Source organism: Henckelia pumila, chromosome 1, assembly GCF_033568475.1.
Source record: "Henckelia pumila isolate YLH828 chromosome 1, ASM3356847v2, whole genome shotgun sequence".
Lineage (NCBI taxonomy): Eukaryota > Viridiplantae > Streptophyta > Magnoliopsida > Lamiales > Gesneriaceae > Henckelia > Henckelia pumila.
The window spans coordinates 134009591-134030370 of record NC_133120.1 but is presented as its reverse complement, the minus strand read 5'-3'; the positions used below and the strand labels follow the sequence as shown (position 1 = coordinate 134030370).

The 20780-nt window shown below is 37.7% G+C and overlaps 1 long non-coding RNA gene across 1 annotated transcript; it reads left to right on the top strand.

Annotated features, from left to right (window-relative positions):
* Window positions 1–419: 419 nt before the first annotated feature.
* On the top strand, window positions 420–8169 carry LOC140887431 (uncharacterized). The gene is made up of 3 exons (XR_012151874.1): window positions 420–555; window positions 931–1013; window positions 7562–8169. It is a non-coding gene; the product is annotated as an uncharacterized lncRNA (long non-coding RNA).
* The last annotated feature ends 12611 nt before the right edge of the window (window positions 8170–20780 follow it).

The following is a 20780-nucleotide window of genomic DNA, read 5'->3' as shown; positions in this document are numbered from 1 at the left end:
AGTTAGTGCTCAAATATCATATATTAGTACCATATTTTCAATATTGGGAAAATTTATTTTTCGGTCCTATATATTAATTGCATTGCAATTTTAGTCCGCTATCCAATATGGGCTTTAGTCCGCTAACTTTCACAGTTTTGAAATTTTGTCCTATTTTGGCCGGAAAATTTATAAGCCACCGGTATTGATTATTTGGCACCTGAATTTGTCTACTTGGAATTAAAAATATAGATATTTTAAAATTATCTTACTTGGATCCCTCATATTTTCACATATTGACTTTTAAAAAAATTAAAAGTCTACGTATAAAAAAGGCAAGAACGATTATTAATTATTAAAAAAATAAATAAAAGAGAAACAAATCTCATTAACGTAAACAAAAACTGTGTCTTCTCTAAATTGGATTTATGTAAACCCTAGAAATTATCATCCTTCCCAAAGACAAAAAAATCCATCTTCCAACTAAAATCTGTAAAGAAGAAAGTCATTTGAGAAGGATATTGTGGTGAAAATGCAACTTCAACCAAGAGAGTTGATAGATATGGCACCATCTATGTACGATATGTCTTGATCCGTATTTTTTTTGATAGCATCTTGATCCGTATTGGTATACCGTACACTGTAGCAAGCCAATATTTTTTGTAGAATATATGGTGGTCTCGTTACTGTTGTGTACTTCAATAATGGTGGTCCCATGTCATATGATTCTTTATGGTCGATTTATTTGGTCTCAGACATGGACAAAAATATTTTGTTCCCAATGTTTTAGATTCCTATTGTATGGTACTGTTGGGCTCTTGGCCGAGAAAAAAGGTATTTTAGTTTTTTTAATTCAAAAAACCATTGGTAATACTTAGTCTTTCTTACGTGGATTTCACTTCTTGAAGTGTATTTTCTAATGTTTTTAAATTATGTTATTTTATTTTACAGATCGAGATAGCAGATTTTTGACAATTGGTGTCCATTATGAGGGTAGATTCCTTGATGGTATTCATCAGTATATTGGTGGTTCAGTGAGTAAATTTGACTTTTATGAGTTTGATATGCTATTGCTGGAATATTTTAAGAAGATAGCTCAACATGATGGTGCAAAAACACCTATGAGTGTGTTCACTAATTCCAATCTTTGTTTTAGATTGATTCAAGATGATATTGATTTGATTGGTATTTGTGAAGAAACATTAAAAACCAAAAGGGAAATTAACTTATACATTGAGGAAGAGAGAGATTGTGTAGAGGACAAGAATGTGAGTGATGGGGATGGGATGGGGCAGAGGTCGATACTGCTGGGGTTCGTGCAACGGCTGATACTGATAGGGTAGGAGTGAAAGATGCAAACAATGGGGGCAAGAGAGGTGGAAGAGATTAATGATGACTTAGTTGATGATAGTGATGATTTGAATGAAAGTGATTATGAAGAGAAAATCAATTATCATAATGATGATGAATTATTCATACTACATATAGATAATGAGAGTGAATGGCTGGGGGACGATAATGAACTAGAAATAGGATATAATGATGCTAAAGATGAGAATATTTATGGGTCTGGAGAAGATGAACTAATTAAAAGTGATGATGACTTGTCTAGTGTTAAGGAATCTGAAGATGATGGTGAAGGGAGAATGTGGGGACCTCGGGTTGCTAATCTTATCTTAGGGCAAGTAATCATTAATCATGATTTAATGAGGGATAATAAAAAACAAGACAACCAATTTTTTTTTAATATACACGGACTCTATGCACAGGTCCGTGCTCGGATCCGTGCATTTACCTGTAGGCACATTTCAAGGCTGCAAAGTACATGGACCCCGTGCCACCTCCGTGTCCAGGTCCATGCTAATCAATACACTAAAATACCAAGTTTCTGTTTTCTACACGGACCCCATGCACCTTCTGTGCCCAGGTCCGTGCTCAAGGTTCCAAATTTCCGAAGTTATTGTCGTTGATCTCAACCACATGGACCCCTGCACGGAGGTTGGCACGGGGTCCGTGCCCTTCATTTTCTGCACACTTTCACAATCAGCAGGGTACACGGACCCATGCACAGGACATACACGGGGTCCGTACCCTGTTATAAAAATAAGAACTTTCAACATTCAAATCTGAACAAAAGCACAATCTAACATAAATATTACTCAACATGTTTTTACATAATTTACACGCATTCAAACACCAGTTTAGTTATCTAGAATACATGAAATCACAAGTATATGCCAATACTTAACAACAACATATACAAAGGTTCTTGTGTCTTTTCTAACATGTTTACTAAACTCATAATACATTCCATCTTGCTAAACCCGAGTCACCACATTCTAAGACTCTATCTCGAGCTATCCATGTAGAGTTTGACCAGCTCCTGCCCCACCTATTGCCATGCACACATACAAAATACAGCAATAGCCGGATAACTCCAGCGAGAATATAATTCTTAGTGTAAATAACATAACATGCAAGAATATAAACATGAATGAAATGCATGTTTCAAAAGTAGGCTACCAAATCTGATATCAATAAAATCTCGGTTCTTGGGATCCCGAGGAATAAAATCTCAATCAAACCACCGACACTCCCAATCAAGGTGACATCAAGTATCTTAATTCCCCTGACTTTGGTGCAACTATAGTTAGTAATCTAGCTCTGAAAGTAAATCTATATTCCGTTCCATTCAACTATAGCCATCCAAACGTCACTTGCAATCTAGGTCATTCGACCCTCTATGCTTTTCAAGGTAGAGTTCAAGATGAATGCAACATAATCTTGATGCATTAAATACTATAAAACATCTTGAACAAACAATTCAAATAAGCGTTCAAAGCATCAATGAACATCTAAAGCAAAGAAAACATATAGACAATTAAGTATGTGATTTCAAAAGGGAATACTCGAGAATCATATCTATCTTGAGTATTCTATCCCATCTAGATTTGCTGTCAATGTATACCTTTAAATCTCGATTCTGAAATTGCTTCAAATATGAAAATATATCAATAACAACGTATCATAATCTGCTTGCAGTCATGGCAATTCGATCAAATCAAACTAACTTCAAACCTTCTTCAATCTTTCTCGGTTTGAAGGCTGAATTCTCGAGCTCGACACTTCAATACCAAGCTGAAAATGAATTTATCATAAGCTATAACATCAGCTAGCAACTCAAGTCCAAGCATAGCTAATGCAACGAGTTCAAACGTGTAGCAATTCTGAAACTGGCGGTGTAACGGCTAAAAATGGGCAATCCAAACTATATCTAAATCAATATATCAATCAAGCCACACCATAATCTTCAACATATCAACCATATACATAAACGATCAGCAACAATTCAGAAGTAGGGATTTCGAATATAGTTTCCAAAATTCATAAGAAATCCGAACGATGTTCTTTTTCCGATCCGTCTTCGAATACATAATTGGTATTAGCTCAAGAACATGTATACCCAATAATAATAAAATTTCATCTTCAACTTTAAAATCAAGTATGAGAGAACTGAAGAAAATTTATACCAGAACGTAGCTCTCGGAGCGGTGATCGCAAATATATATTCAACTCAAAATTTTGACGGTCGGATCGCGCAAAATCAGAGCTTTAAAAGGGCTGAAAATGGCGTGCAAAATTTCTGATTCCTTCTCTCTTTTATAAGCTGTTATTCACATGAGATGAAGAAGAAACAAGTGGTGATTTAGATATATTAGCCAAATTACAGTTTAGTCCTTGAACTTTGGCATAATTGCAAATCAATCCCCGAACAAGTGATTTAATTCAATTTCAATCCTAAATAATTTAAGAACATTAGAATTTAATTTTAAACTCTAAATATTCTCAAATTAATTATTCTCAAATTAAAATTAAATAATCTCGGACTTTACAGAGAAAGTGTCCAATATTAAACCCAACTCATATTTATAGCCCTGATTTCCAACTTGGGATGATGTTTAGCACAAAAACCGAGCTAAGACGTGCAATACATTCACATGCAATCACAACCAAAAGGAACATAAACATCACAAAAATTCGCAAGACTAGATTGCATGCCAAGTGTGGAAACAAGGACTGTTTTCAGAAGCTTCGTGCATTGAAGCTTACAGAAGAGTGTACATTTCAAATCAGGAAATATATTCCTACTCACACTTGTGGGGTGAATTTTCGTGTCAAACCTTAAAATCCAGCTGGTTAGCCGGGAAGTATGTGAACAAATTTAAGTCAAACCCCATGAGAAATGTAAAAGGGTTTAGGATTGATGTCATTGAGAACATAAGATGTGACATAACCGATTGGCAAGTGTGAGACTCGGTTCTCAAAACTCGACTCGAAGACTAAAAAACCAGGGGATCCCAACCAAAACCAAACGAAGAAACTTTGTTGTCCATCTCCAGCCTTAATCTCTAGCCCTTGTTGTTTTATGTTCTATGTGTTTTTAAGAGATATTTATAGATATATTGTCGCTAGTAAGAGGGAAATATAGGTACTTTTTCCTATGCCTCTCGTACTATTTTATTTTGAATTATGATGCATCTGCCACGTTGGACAACTTATCGCTTTAATTTAGTTATATACATCTTTGTGACCATTCTATCAGTTTACCTCTTTCAAACCCTAAGATATCTTCTCGAACTTACGTCTTTATTCTCTTTACAAAATTAACTGGAAAAATGACAACCTCTTCATTCGTATACATTCTAAATTCTCTTCTCGTCGATTTTGAATCGCTCTATGGAATGAATAATGAAGGAATCACTACAATCTGTCAAGCGATTGAGAAATTTGGTCTTTGTTAGTTTCTTGAAGTCTCTAACCTACTATCAGAAGGAGCTTGTCTCTTTATATAACAAGTTTATTTTAGCCGATGATGGAAAACTACTACTCTCCATGGGCGATCATCTGGTAGCAGTAGATGAAACATACTTTGCACAAGCGTTCAGTTTACCATCTTTCGGAATTATTGATTTCAATACTGTTCCTTCAAATGATCTTACAGAGATGCAAACTAACTTTTCAAATTCTGATCAAGCTATCCCACTCTTTGCATTCAAACGGGATTTGAAGCTGGAATTACAAATTCTTGCTGATATCGTTGCAAAAAGTATTCTAGCAAAAGGTGGATCTTTTGCCAAACTGATAATAGAAAAGTTCAAGGTCATGACAGCAATTTTCAAAGGAATCAAAATAAGTTGGATCAATATTCTATTCAAATCTTTACTCAAATGATGATTGCTTCAAAGAAATCACCAGGATATGTATCTCAAATCAGCAGACTACTTGAATGTCTGGGAGTCACACTTCAAGAAGCCTCACTTCTACACAAGTTGAGAGTGATGAACATTGATTACTTCAACAACTTTCACTCAAAGGAGTCAACCGATCCCACTATCCCTAAAAAAACCCAAGACCAAAGCCAAGAAAAACATCAAAAAGAAGAGAAACCTTATCATTTATGATAGTGAGGAAACTAACAGTGAGGAGACTTTCAAACCTTCACCTAAAAAGTCAAGGACTTTACAGGCCAAGCCGATAAGCTCTCCCAACAAACCGATCATTTCTTTGGTTCCTAAACTAGTAGTTATTTCCACGACAGAAGCTCCCAGTTCATCAGACGAAGCTCTCAAGGAACAAAGCACTAAAGAAAAATATGATACCAAGGGAAAACAACCAATGGTTGTAGAACCAATTCAAAGTATAAAACCTCTACAGGAATTTCAAACAGATGAAGATTCTAAAAACGTTGTCAAAGTTCAACAGGCACAATTCCAAGCAGTTTTGGCTCCAACAATTCTACCTCCAGCAAGACCATCAGGGGTTTTAACATCAGCACAACTGGTTGAGTATACTCACTCTGGTCTTGATCTGCAGACATGAAAATCTCAAATTCCACTTGCCTCTTCTTCAGCTACAAACAGGCCTTCAAATTCCATTCAAGTTCAAATTGACTTAATCATGGATGAAGTTCTTGAATATGCTGAACAGAGTACTGACACACTCTATGATGAATGGCATAAATATAGAACTTTCACATTGGCTCGACATCTCAAGAAAAAGAACGAATTGAACAGATTCGTTAAATATGAGGAAATTGTGCTAAGGATAGTCAAAATTGTTGATATTCCAGAAGCCATGGAAAAAAGGCATACTTATTTGATCTGATGAGACTTGAGAGTCAAAAAATTAACTCAAATTCTTGCAGAACTCCAAAAGAATTATGATCCTACTGCTAGAACTGCATACAATAGATTAGTCTTCACTCAACTAGACAATGATCTAATTACTCTACAGATGAGAATTAAATTTTGGGAAACTGACGAGAAACTGGTTATCCCAGAGCCCTTCATTGAAAAGAAACACAAGTCTCATTCTAAGTCTCGATCCAGACACAAAAAGACCAAAAAGACACGACTCTCAACTGAATCCTCCACACATACAGTTGATCAAGTCTTTGAGGGACTTCAGAAGGAAGCTTCTACAGCTCTAGAGGCAAATGATCCATCATCAATTGAGCAGCATATGCATATTTCAGGCACCGAGTTAGTTTTACCTCAACTGATGAATGTGGATGAAGCTGTTTCTCAGGTAACCTCTCATATTGAGACTGAAGAACAACAAAAAACACTTATGAAGGAAATACCTCAATAACTTATGATCCTCTGGATATTGCTGAACCTGTAATTGATACACTTATCCTAGAAGATGGGTCATTTAAAGCTGACTTCACTGAGGTACAATCTCTGGCCATCATTCCTTATCCTCATAAGTTTCTTCAGCCAGAAAGTGTGAACACTCCGAGATTCTTATTTCATGAATCTCCTCCACAGGTTGAGTATTGTTAACCACCTAATCCAACTACAAGCTCTTCAAAAAAGTCCCATGGCAGCAGCATTAGCTCTCATGTTGATGAAATTATTGAGGTTGATTCATGTCCTCAGCTGATGTCCATTGTTATTCACTCTGCCGCAGTATCTTCTTCAGATCAAAACAAAGGAAAATAAAAGGTTGATATAGTACCAAATGTTATTGATTCTCCTTTCAAAGCTCAAAGAACTGATTTTTTGAGCATTTTGAGTCAAGAGAATGCTAAAAATAACAAAGAGATTCTATCACCAAAATCTGATATGGATGATGATTGGTATCACACACTAGCTGAAATGGAAACATCTTTGCTATCCCTTTAAAAAGATATCATTGCTCTTAAAAACAATCGACATCAAACATGCAGCAACATAATTTTTCTTCGGAACTCTCCGAATTCTGAATTGGTCAAATTGAAGAAAAGTTTGCACTTTTGGACAAGCTGCTACTTAACTCCAGTCAACTGACTGCATCATTGTCTCAACTGCAACAATCTCATCAGGCTCTTGAGACCAAAGTTGAAAACTTGAATGCACATGTTCAGTCTCTTCATACCTCTGTAAATTAAAACTTTCAAGGACTTGTGTTAACTGTGTTTCATATGCATATTTTTTAGGTTAGTTTTGCATGCATTCATATGTTATTGTTGTTGTTTTATTTAGCTTTAGCATGTTTAATTCATCTATCTGCATAATACTCTTCCTGGTCCATTTTGTAGGAAAACTCGGCAAAATTTTGGTTTTTGGACAGAGCTTCACTCGCTAGAGAGAAGGGTTATTCTCGCTCGAGCGAGATCGAGATAGCATGATTTTTCCAAAATATTGCTCGCTTGAGCGAGAGGCTATGCCCGCTCGAGCAAAAGAAAGAGTGACAATCGAGACAGAAGAATGCTCGCTCGAGCGAGAGGCTATGCTCGCTCTAGCGAGCGAGGCGTGAAAATTTACCTTCGGGGCAGAGGATTGCTCGCTCGAGCGAGAGCCTATGCTCGCTCTAGCGAGCTACGCGTACAGAGTTTTTTAAAAAGAAAATTCTTTCTCGAGAAGGATACTATCTTTTGAAGATCCTTGAGCATATAAATAGGAATTTATTTATTAGAATAAGGGTTACACACATCTTTGAAGGCAAGGAGGCGGCCAACATAAACTTCCATTCTTCTCTTCTTGTTTTTATTTTATTTGTGATTTTTATTGATGTTTTGGAGTAAAAACTCTTGTTGATGAACTATGTTGAACTTTGAGTAGTAGTTTCTTCGATCAAGGTCACGTGATTGGGCCAGACAATTTATGTAAAAAAACTTGATTTGTTTATTTGAGATTTTAGACTTGATTTGATTTTATTGGTTATCGAATTTATATTTGTCTTGTGAATTTCTTGGCTAGTTATTTTCTTGCATGTTAATTGATTCCAATTTGACATAGGAGGTTTCGATTTTGATCACTGCGATATTCAACATAGTGTAAAACTGACTAGAAATATAATTCAATTTCATTATGCGGTTTGGGTGTAAACTAAATTTTCACAGTTATTCATGCATTCAAATTTGATTAGAATTACGAAATATTAATCCGTCAAATTTGAATAGGTTTGATTGTTCTAGAAATAGTCCTTTGAACAAATTAGGAAAATTCCCGTGAATTAAGATTAAGTCTGATGTCTTAGATCGACTGCTTGTTACATGAATTGTCTGGTACCTATGTGAGTCTTTGATCGAACTTTTCCCATATTTGAATTAAACCAAATTTCTACTGCGTTTTAATTAATTTTATTTTAATTGCAATTTTAATTATTAGTTTAAAAATCTGAATCACTTCTATTCATTGGTCTAGATTAAGTAGAAATAAATATATTTTGGTATTCATATTTATAAAGTCCCTGTGGATTCGACATCTGGACTTTTGTCCACTATATTATAACTTGACCTAGTACACTTGCCAGTTGATTTTTATCATATCGATTTAGACGGTCAAGTTTTTGGCGTTGTTGCCGGGGACTATTTGATATCAGAATTTTTATTTCGCTTGAGATTGGACATTATTTATTTTCTTAAATTCTGACTATAAATTCTTGGTGATTTTCAGGTACCTTTTGTTGTGCATGCATATCATTAGATCTCGAGAATTACTACCACTTGATTTAGAGATCGAACGCACGCTTAGCAGGATTCGAAAAGCCAAGAAATCTATCAATCTTGAATTAGAGTCAGAATCTGAATCCGAAGTAGAGATGGCGGACAACCGTACTGTTTGGGATCTGATTAGGCCGCCAGTTGAAGTTTATGGATCTAGCATAGTTCGCCCCGCTGTTGAGGCTAACAATTTTGAGCTGAAACCCTCTACTATTCAGCTGATCCAATTGCAAGCTAGATTTGGGGGCACATCTGTGGAAGATCCCTACGCTCATCTGGAGCGATTCCTGTCAATCTGTGACACATTCAAAGTGAATGGGGTAACATCTGATGCAGTGCGACTGCGATTATTCCCATTTTCTCTATAAGGCGAAGCTGTTGAGTGGCTAGATGATTTTCCTACTGGTTCAATTACTACATGAGATCAACTTGTTCAGACTTTTCTGAACAAGTATTTTCCTCCCACGAAGATGGCAAAACTATTTTATTACATCATCTTATTCAGGCAGAAGGAAACTGAATCTCTACACGCGGCTTGGACCCGATTCAAAAAGATGTTGAGGATGTGTCCTCAACATAATCTTACTCAGAGCCAGCAGACTCAGACCTTCTACAATGGGGCGGATCAATCTGTTCGATCCATGTTGGATGCTGCTGCTAACGGAAGCCTATTCAGGAATTCACCGGCGGAGGCATGGGAAATCATTGGAAATATGGCTGAAAGCAACATTGGATGGCCAGATGCTAAAAAGGAGAAAAAGGCTGGAATACTAGAAGTTGATGCATTGACAACACTGAATGCCAAAATCGATGCTCTTACTCATCAGATGGCAGTTATGCAGGAAACTTCAGCCAATCAAGTGCAAGCTCAACAGCCCGAGGAACAACAAGTATTTGAGGTTGATGCGGCAAATTTCATGGGAAATCAATGGAGACAACCATACAATCCCTACAGCAATACTTACAATCCTGGCTGGAAGAATAATCCAAACTTCTCATGGAAAGCTGCAGATCCCACAGCCAACACATCAAAGCCGGTCTAGAAAAAGCCCTCCTTTGAAGAAATCATGATGAAATATATAGCTGGTACTGAGTCCCGTCTACAGAATCAGGAGGCAATGTTGCAGAAGTTAGAAATACAGATGAGCCAGATAGCAACACAGCTGTCAACTAGGCCAGCAGGATCGTTGCCTAGTAATACTGAGAGGAATCCCAAGGATGTCAATGCTATTCTTGCGGTGACTAGATCGCAAGCAGATACTACGGAGAAGAATACCGAGGATGAGGAAGCAAGTGAGCTAATCAAGGAAAAAGGGCTAGAGGAAGCGCCAAAGCAGTCAGAATCGATGCCTACGGGCAAGAAAGGTAAGCCCTCTAACCCAATTATTAATGAGATTATTGATTTGAGTAAACTTCCCTTCCCCCAAAGAGCAAAGAAACTGCAATTGGATAATCAATTTGAAAAATTCTTAGAGATTTTCAAAAAGCTTCATATTAATATTCCCTTTGTAGATGCTTTGGCTCAAATGCTCAGTTATGCAAAATTTTTGAAAGAGATTTTGTCTAACAAAAGAAAATTGGTGGATTTTGAAATTGTTAAGTTATCGGAGGAATGCTCTGCTATTTTACAAAATAAATTACCTCCAAAACTTAAGGATCCCGGTAGCTTTTCAATTCCATGCACTATTGGAAAATCATTTTTTAACAAGGCTTTATGTGATTTAGGTGCAAGTATTAATCTTATGCCCAATTCATGTTTTGAAAAGCTAGGAATTGGTGAAGTTAAGCCAACTACTATCTCCATGAAATTAGCTGACAGATCTATAAAATATCTAAGGGGAATTGTAGAGGATGTGTTAGTTAAGGTTGATAATTTCATATTTCCAGTGGACTTTGTTGTGCTTGATATGAAAGAGGATCGTGAGATACCTCTTATTTTGGGTAGACCGTTTTTAGCCACTGGAAAGGCGTTGATTGATGTGCATAAGGGAGAGTTGATTTTGCGTATGAATGATGAGAAAGTGATATTTAATGTTTTTCATGGACTTTGATATCATGTAGACAATTCTGAATGTTTCAAAATTGATATTACTAATGATTTGGTTGAGTGTTATTTGCGAAACAGTTGTCTGTGGATCCGTTAGAAATATGTTTGACAGGAACAATTGATGAGGAGCGTGTCAGCAAGGAAGTTCATGAAGTGGCACGATATCTGGATTGGAGTTTACCCTTTGACAGACTCATCAATACCAATATGGGGGAGCTTGAACATACCCCAAAACCACTGAAGCCATCCACCGAGGAGCCCCCCAATCTTGAACTTAAACCACTCCCTTCTTATTTGAAATATTTGTATTTATTAAAGAATGACAAACCGCCAGTAATCTGTTCCTCTTCTTTGACAGGTTGTAAGCAGGAAAAACTGTTGCGGGTGATTCGAGAACACATAAGTGTTGGATAACTCGGCGATCAGATCAATTAGGATTGATACCCGGTGCAGCGAAAGTTTAAAATTTTTTTATATGGAACGATTCCATAATGGGTACCAACCTTACGATTAAATTGTGTGTGTAAAAATTAAATAACGATTATAAAATTTTTACCTTTAATCTCGAATCGAGATTTTGGACACCAACAGATTTCTCTGATCTTGTTGTATATCCCTGGAACTGATGGACGAACTGTTCTTCAATCAGGTCCACGAACGGATATTTAATCCCTCTGATAGATTGCACTAGAAAATCTATCAGAAGTTTCTACGAAGAGATTAACGAATTTGATCCGTTAAACCAGACTGTAATTCAAAATCACAGGCTGGATTTTACCGAGTAGAGAGGGAGGGGGGGCGGCCACTATTGATAGAAAATACTTAGGTTTTCGAAAATTGTGACCTGTTGTGTGTAATTTCTGTACTGCAATAACTTATTTATAATGTAGGCCACTAACAGCTTAGGGCCCATTAGTCATAAGTTCAAGCCCGACAAGCAAAGCCCGCATGTTCAGAAATTAATATAAAATTCATCGTGACTCCGATTGATAAACTGATTTCATCAATGTGCACAGAAACCATTTCTGCACCTTTTAAAGTCAAGATAAATTTTTCTGAATCCGAATTCAGTGATTTCCAAAAATGCCCATCCCTATGTCATTTTAGGAAATCTTACTCCTCTACTCATATTTAAGAAGTCCAACTTCTTTGTTCATTAAATTTAACTCTTTAAATTTAACTATCTCAACGGGGATTAAAAATCCATTACACTGTGTGACCCTCAATGGTTCAGGGATACAGCTAGCCGTGGGCTCACAACTTCTTGTGACTCGGAACAACAATTTCCGACTTGCCCATCGAATCATGGTAAGAGCGTCTAGCAACATCGCCCCATGATTCCCTAGGTATCACTGATAGTGCCTACAAGAACCAATAGATTTTGGTTAGCGTACAGTATGGTCCCTTCATCCATATATCCCGATCGAATCAACAACCATTGGTATATCGAGAGTCGCTCGAGATTCGATAACTATGCAACACATCTTGAAGATCAAATAGTGACATCGCATGTGCTACTAAGAAACCATTTCTTAAACCACATCATGTACTCTGGCCAGAGATTCGTCACACTAATATCTCCTCAGATCGCATAGGATATCCACACTCGCAAGTATGTGGTGAATCCTTGACAACAAAGCATCGACTCCTATATGTGTTGTAACTGTACCCAATCCCGACACCTGATGACCCCAATAGAGTCGGTAAACGAGTCAAAGCACAGTACTAGCATATAGAGTCTCAATGATGTTTCAAGTAGTAAGGACTAATGGTGTACAACCAAAACCGCGGACTATATCCACTCGATAAGTGATAACCACTTGGAAAGTCCGGATAGGGTAGTTCGATCATTCATAATATGAATATCCATTTGCATGCTTTGAACATCTCTATGTTCCTTACCAATGAAACGTGGTACTCCGCATCGCAAATGCTAGTCTCAAACTCGAGCGATCCTTATCCTTATTATCGGACGGCTCAATCGACTAGGAACAGTTTAGAATATACAGTGACTATAAGATGTGTTTCATGATAGACATCTTCATGTTCTACCACATCTTACATACACTATAGTATATTCAAGGTCTTTATCAAAACAAAAATAGTATATCACAATATAACAATATGAAGAAAGATAAAGTCATTGCCATTAATAAAAGTGTAAATAATATTAAACAAAAGATTGTTTATACAAAGAGTCATCAAAGCCCTTAGCCACAAGTTGGCTCACCGGGCACCCACTCTTTCAATAAGAGCCATAGGATGGAGCCTGGCCGATATAAAAGGGATTAGTCCAACCATGTGCATGCACAAAATATTGATGAAAGTGGAGCACAAGACATCTACTCAATCACAGACGACACTCAACCCAGCTATGCAAGAGGTAGTGAAAAAGGAGGTGACAAAACTCCTGGATGTAAGTATTATCTATCCTATATCTGATAGTAAATGGGTGAGTCCAATTCAAGTAGTGCCTAAAAAAGGAGGGATGACTATTATTGAAAACGCAAATAATGAATTGATTCCTACTCGAACTGTTACGGGGTGGCGAGTTTGTATTGATTATAGAAAATTGAATGATGCCACTCGTAAGGATCACTTTTCCCTTCTCTTTATTGATCAGATGGTTGAGAGACTTGCAGGACATGCGTTTTATTATTTTTTGGACGGTTATTCCGGATATATGCAAATTCCTATAGCACCTGAGGACCAACATAAAACCACCTTTACATGTCCTTATGATACTTTTGCATATAAACGGATGTCGTTTAGTCTTTGTAATGCCCCTGCCACTTTTCAGCGATGTATGATGGCTATTTTTTATGATATGGTCGAAAAGTTTATTGAAGTGTTTATGGATGATTTTTCTGTGATTGGATCGTCGTTTGATGCATGCTTATTCAATTTGAAAAAAGTGTTGCAAAGATGTGAAGAGAGTAATCTTGTGTGGAATTGGGAAAAATGCCACTTCATGGTGAGAGAGAGAATTGTTTTAGGACATAAGGTGTCCGAGGTAGGTGTGGAGGTGGACCGAGCAAAACTTGAAGTAATTGAAAAACTTCCACCTCCCACGAATTTGAAAGGAATTTGGAGTTTTCTTGGGCATGCGGGTTTCTATAGGAGATTTATTAAGGATTTTTCTTCGATTGCTAAACCTCTTAATAATCTGTTAATCAAAGAGGTGCCTTTTAATTTTTCTGCTGAGTGTTTACAGGATTTTCAGATTTTGAAGCAGAAACTGATAACTGCACCAGTGATAGTAGCGCCTGACTAGAATTTGCCGTTTGAGTTGATGTGTGACGCTAGTGACACTACATTGGGAGCCGTGCTTGGACAAAAGAGGGACAAAGTACTTCATGTGATTTACTACGCCAGTATCACCATGTCAGCCGCCCAACTGAATTATGCAACTAATGAAAAAGAACTTCTTGCGGTAGTATTTGTCTTGGATAAATTCAGGTCATATTTGGTGGGAAGCAAAGTCATCGTTCACACGGATCATTCGGCATTGAAGTATTTGATGAGCAAAAAGGATGCTAAACCCAGGTTAATTCGTTGGGTATTGTTATTGCAAGAGTTTGATTTGAAAATTATTGACAGGAAGGGCTCGGAGAATCAAGTTGCGGATCACCTTTCCCGTTTGGAAAATCAAGGAGCTGAAACACAAGTAATTCATGATGATTTTCCAGACGAATAGTTGTTTGAGGTAACGAATTTACCATGGTATGCAGACATCGTTAACTATCTGTCAAGTAAGTTTCTTCCCTCACATTTAACTTATCAACAGAAAAAGAAATTTTTCTCAGATTTGAAATATTTTTTGTGGGAAGATCCTTTTCTGTTTAAGATATGTGCAGATGGTATTATTCGTAGGTGTATTCCAACGGAAGAGGTAAGTTCTATACTCTCACATTGTCACACAGGTTCGACTGGAGGTCACTTCGGCGCGGGTCGTACCACTGCTAAAGTACTTCAGTCGGGATTTTATTGGCCTTCGTTGTTTAAGGATGCATATGCCTATGTGATTGCGTGTGATGCTTGTCAAAAAGTTGGAAATATTTCTAGGAGATATGAGATGCCCTTAAATAATATTCTTATGTGTGGGGTTTTTTATGTGTGGGGTATAGATTTCATGAGACCGTTTCCTGCACCTGAAAGGGAACAAATATATTTTGGTTGCAGTCGATTATGTGTCTAAGTGGGTTGAAGCACTTGCATGTAGGACAAATGACTCTAGGGTGGTTGTGAAATTACTGAAAAAATTCATATTTGCTAGATATGGTACCCCTAGAGCCATAATTAGTAATGGAGGAACCCACTTTTGTAATAGTAAATTTGATACACTTTTGACAAAATATGGGGTCACTCACAAGGTGGCAACACCTTATCATCCCCAAACTAGTGGGCAAGTTGAGATTTCTAATAGGGAGTTGAAAAGAATTTTGGAAAAAACTGTGAATTCAAACAGGAAAGAGTGGTCGAATAAATTGGATGACGCATTATGGGCATATCATACTGCTTTTAAAACACCTATAAGAACTTTTTCCTTTAGGTTGTTATATGGCAAAGCGTGTCATCTTCCTGTTGAACTTGAGCATAAAGCACTATGGGCTACTAAATTTCTGAATTTTGATGTGCAGGCTACAATGAAGAACATTTGCTACAGTTGAATGAACTTGAGGAGCTTAGGTTGGATGCCTATGAGAATGCCAGAATTTACAAAGAAAAAACCAAGAAATTGCATGATCAACGCATTGTCTCACGTGAGTTCGAGGTAGGTCAATCTGTTCTATTATATAACTCACGTTTGAAGCTCATGCCAGGAAAGCTACATTCGAGATGGTCAGGACCGTTTACTATCAAGCAAGTGATGTCGTATGGTACGGTAGAAATTCATAGTCCTGCAATAGAAGAATTCAAAGTTAACGGGCAAAGGATAAAAGTTTATCGAGGTGGTATCGTGGATCAAACACAGACCACCGTCGACTTGCAAGATCCGATAAATTAAAAAGGGAGGTACAGTCGGGCTATACACTAAAAATTTAGCGCTGACCGGGAGGTAACCCGGTGCTCTTTTCCCTAATCTATTTTGTTTTGGTTTTCTTTTATTATTGTTTTAAGTTTTTTTTTTTAGTTTTATTTGTTTTCCTTGTTTTTTTTGAAAAAATTAAAAATATTTTTTTTTTCAATGTCTCGCTCGAGCGAGCACCCCAGCTCGCTCGAGCGAGCTATTCTCTGTTGAAGTTTTGTTTTTGCAAACTTTTCTCACTTGAGCGAATACCCTATCTCGCTCGAGCGAGAAACACTCTGACCTCGACGTTTTTTTGGTCTCGCTCAAGCGAGCTCCCTAGCTCGCTCGAGCGAGCGGGTCTTATATGAAATAAGTCGGGAAGCCCCCTTCTTCTCTCCCTCACTTCTTCTCTAAATTTCTTCGAATCCTAAAACCCCAAATCACTTGATAATTCAAAAATCTCACAAATTTGAAGGCTAAGAAATCCCGGGCATCCCACTACCATCTTCTCCGTCGGACATCACCTTATCATCTCTGATTGTGCGCCAGGTTCACCAGTTCGCCACACCACCGTCACACAAGTCTTGCCGGAATTTGCTAGTACACTTTAAATTTGATGTGTCCAAAATGAGCACGATTGGATGGCGCCTCTTTATCCCAACGAGCTGCGGCGTCTTCGTCTTCCTCGGGCATCGCCGAAAAATTTGTCAATGCCTCTGCAAAATACAGGTATGATCGAGCTAAACTGAATCGCACCCCTATTCCTGAGAGGTGTTGAATTAACTCATAGGGACAGTGCGGTCGCAATTTTTATTCATCATTGGAATTGGGATTTTTTCTGTCAACAACCAAAGGCGGCGGTTGTGCCTTTAGTTAGAGAGTTTTATGCTAATGCTGCTGAAAGAGAGGATGGTAAAGCCTATGTTAGAGGGAAAGTAATTTCTTTTGATGAAAATGCATTGAATGCTTTACTTCAGACTCCTGCTGTTGATGATAGTTTGTATCAGAGTTTGAAGGTCAACCCCGTTTATAATGAAATTTTGCAGCAATTGTGCTATAAGGGGGCGGTTTGGCATGACCCGATTGCATATCTACATTTTTCGGAAAAATATCTATTGTTGGGCGAGTCCACTTGGTTCGCATTTGCTGCAAAGCGTTTGATGCCTATATCTCATACTAGTAGTGTGAACATGGCGACTACCCTTCTGTTGTATGTCTTGAGTTTGGAGTGGCCGATCAATGTCGGTCGGCTTATTCCTAGTGAGATTCGTCGCTCCATCTATACGTCATCCCCCTTGGGTCTTTTCTTTCCAACCATTATTTCTGAGTTATGCATTCAGGCTGGGGTCCAGGTTCGAGCTGACGAGGAATGGCAGCAGCCACGACAACATGTTGATGCCGCACTTTTTGCGAAGAAGGAAGCGAAGAGGAAGAAGGACTTTCCTCAGGCCGGACGAGCGAGTTCTAGTTCTGCTCCTGCACCTCCACCACGAAATCCCCATCGTAGGCCATTTCCTGAGGCCATTCATGAGCTCACTGCTTTTGCTCATGTTCAGAATGATTTTATGGCAGCTGCGACTGCAAATTTTTAGAGGATGGATGCTCTTCTCTATGGCATAACTACACATTTGAGGCTCGACACCTCGTCTATTCCTGATGTTGTGCCATACCCGCATACTTACCATTTTCAGTACGCTGCTCCGGCCCCATCATTTCAAGATCACCCATTCCAGTACCCGCCTGCAGCTCAGGATGATTATGTTCCACAGCCTCCTCCAGAACATGAGGAGGATCCCGACGCTTTTGCACCGCAGTAGACCAGGGGAGTTCCTTTTTATGTTTTGTGCATTATGTTTTCAGTTTTATACATTGCATTTGTTTGTGTGTTTGTTCTGGGTTTCTGAAGCATTGAGGGCAATGCTTTAGATAAGTATGAGGGGTGTTTAGTTATCGTGTTTTGTTTTCATTCTGTTTGCATTCATTTTGTTTCGTTAGTTGCATCTAGTTCGTATTCATAGCATGTCCTTGTGTTGCTTATGTGTTGAGTCAAGAAAGAATTGTATAGCATGGCCAATGATGAGACTTTCTTTGCTTTGTTTTGAAACTGTAGTCCATGACCGTCTGCCTGTCTGACCAATTTTAACTTGTGAAATCAATTAGATGAATGATCTCTGATATACTCAATGATTTTTGCTAGAATCTGAGTTTGAAAAGTGCAAACATAAAGATGATTGAGGCGTTGTTTGGATTTTTGGGCCTAATTTTATTTGAATTAATTATCTCTAGATGCCCTTTTTGAGCCTACACTTATATGAGTACATGAGGTACATATTCTGAAATTTGTTGATAATCATCGTTCACTATTGATGATTGTTTGTTTCTGCATTGATTGAATTTGTATGATTTGATTGTGAATTGAAACTTGTCTAGAACTAGTTCAAACACTCTTCGAGGCACAATACGGGCATAACTGTGATTAGGAATGATTTAGGCAATTTTTCTGTGAATCGTTTGTGAAAGAGTAGGTGCCCGGTGAGCCAACTTGTGGCTAAGGGCTTTGATGACTCTTTGTATAAACAATCTTTTGTTTAATATAATTTACACTTTTATTAATGGCAATGACTTTATCTTTCTTCATAATGTTATATTGAGATATACTATTGTTGTTTTGATAAAGACCTTGAATATACTATAGTGTATGTAATATGTGGTAGAACATGGAGATGTCTATCATGAAACACATCTTATAGTCACTGTATATTCTAAACTGTTTCTAGTCGATTGAGCCGTCCGATAATAAGGATAAGGATCGCTCGAGTTTGAGACTAGCATTTGCGATGCAGAGTACCACGTTTCATTGGTAAGGAACATAGAGATGTTCGAAGCATGCAAATGGATATTCATATGATGAATGATAGAACTACCCTATCCGGACTTTCCAAGTGGTTATCACTTATCGAGTGGATAAAGTCCGCGGTTTTGGTTGTACACCATTAGTCCTTACTACTTGAAACATCATTGAGACTCTATATGCTAGTACTGTGCTTTGACTCGTTTACCGACTCTATTGGGGTCATCAGGTGTCGGGATTGGGTACAGTTACAACACATATAGGAGTCGATGTTTTGTTGTCAAGGATTCACCACATACTTGCGAGTGTGGATATCCTATGCGATCTGAGAAGATATTAGTGTGACGAATCTCTGGCCAGAGTACATGATGTGTTTTAAGAAATGGTTTCTTAGTAACACATGCGATGTCACTATTTGATCTTCAAGATGTATTGCATAGTTATCGAATCTCGAACGACTCTCGATATACCAATGGTTGTTGATTCGATCGGGATATATGAATGAAGGGACCGTACTGTACGCTAACCAAAATCTATTGGTTCTTGCAGGCACTATCAGTGATACCTAGGGAATCATGGGGCGATGTTGCTAGACGCTCTTACCATGATTCGATGGGCAAGTCGGAAATTGTTGTTCCAAGTCACAAGGAGTTGTGAGCCCACGGCTAGCTGTATCCCTGAACCATTGAGGGTCACACAGAGTAATGGATTTTTAATCCCCGTTGAGATAGTTAAATTTAAAGAGTTAAATTTAATGAACAAAGAAGTTGGACTTCTTAATTAAGAGTAGAGGAGTAAGATTTCCTAAAATGACATAGGGATGGGCATTTTTGGAAATCACTGAATTCGGATTCAGAAAAATTTATCTTGACTTTAAAAGGTGCAGAAATGGTTTCTGTGCACATTGGTGAAATTGGTTTATCAATCGGAGTCATGATGAATTTTATATTAATTTCTGAACATGCGGGCTTTGCTTGTCGGGCTTGAACTTATGACTAATGGGCCCTAAGCTGTTAGCGGCCTACATTATAAATAAGTTGTTGCAGTACAAAAATTAGACACAACAGGTCACAATTTTCGAAAACCTAGTTATTTTTCTCTCAAAAGTGGCCGCCCCCCTCCCTCTCTACTTGGGAAAATCCAGCCTGTGAATTTTGAATTACAGTCTGGTTTAACGGATCAAATTCGTTAATTCTCTTCGTAGAAACTTCTGATAGATTTTCTAGTGCAATCTATCAGAGGGATTAATTATCCGTTCGTGGACCTGATTGAAGAACAGTTCGTCCATCAGTTCCAGGGATATACAACAAGAGCAGAGCAATCTGTTGGTGTCCATAATCTCGATTCGAGATTGGAGGTAAAAATTTATAATTGTTATTTAATTTTTACACACACAATTTAATCGTAAAGTTTTGATACCCATTATGGAATCGTTCCATACAAAATTTTAAACTTCCGCTGCACCGGGTATCAATTCTGATTGATCTGATCGCCGCGTTCTTCAACAGTTTGAGCCTTTCAAGCTACCCATTGATACATTCTATCCCTAGTACCTTGTTTGAGCTTTAATGAAATCGAATGGCATGCGTGAAAACGTGTGGTAAACCCCCATTCGGCATCTTTTACAGATCCTGCACTCACTACCTAATAATAGCTTAAACACTAATTCCCACCTTAAAAGGAGTAAGTTGAATATGTGAATTGTATATCCTCCTGAATTTGAATTTGAATTTGAAGAGTGGAATGGTGTGAAAAAAAAAAAGAAAAAGAGAAAAAAGTAATGGTTGAAAAGAAAAAAAAAAATTGATAGAATGAGTTGAAAAGGAAAATCTGAAAAACAAATTGAATCAATGGTTTGATGAGGTGATTTGGAATGAAACAAGAAGAAGGAGGTGAATAATAA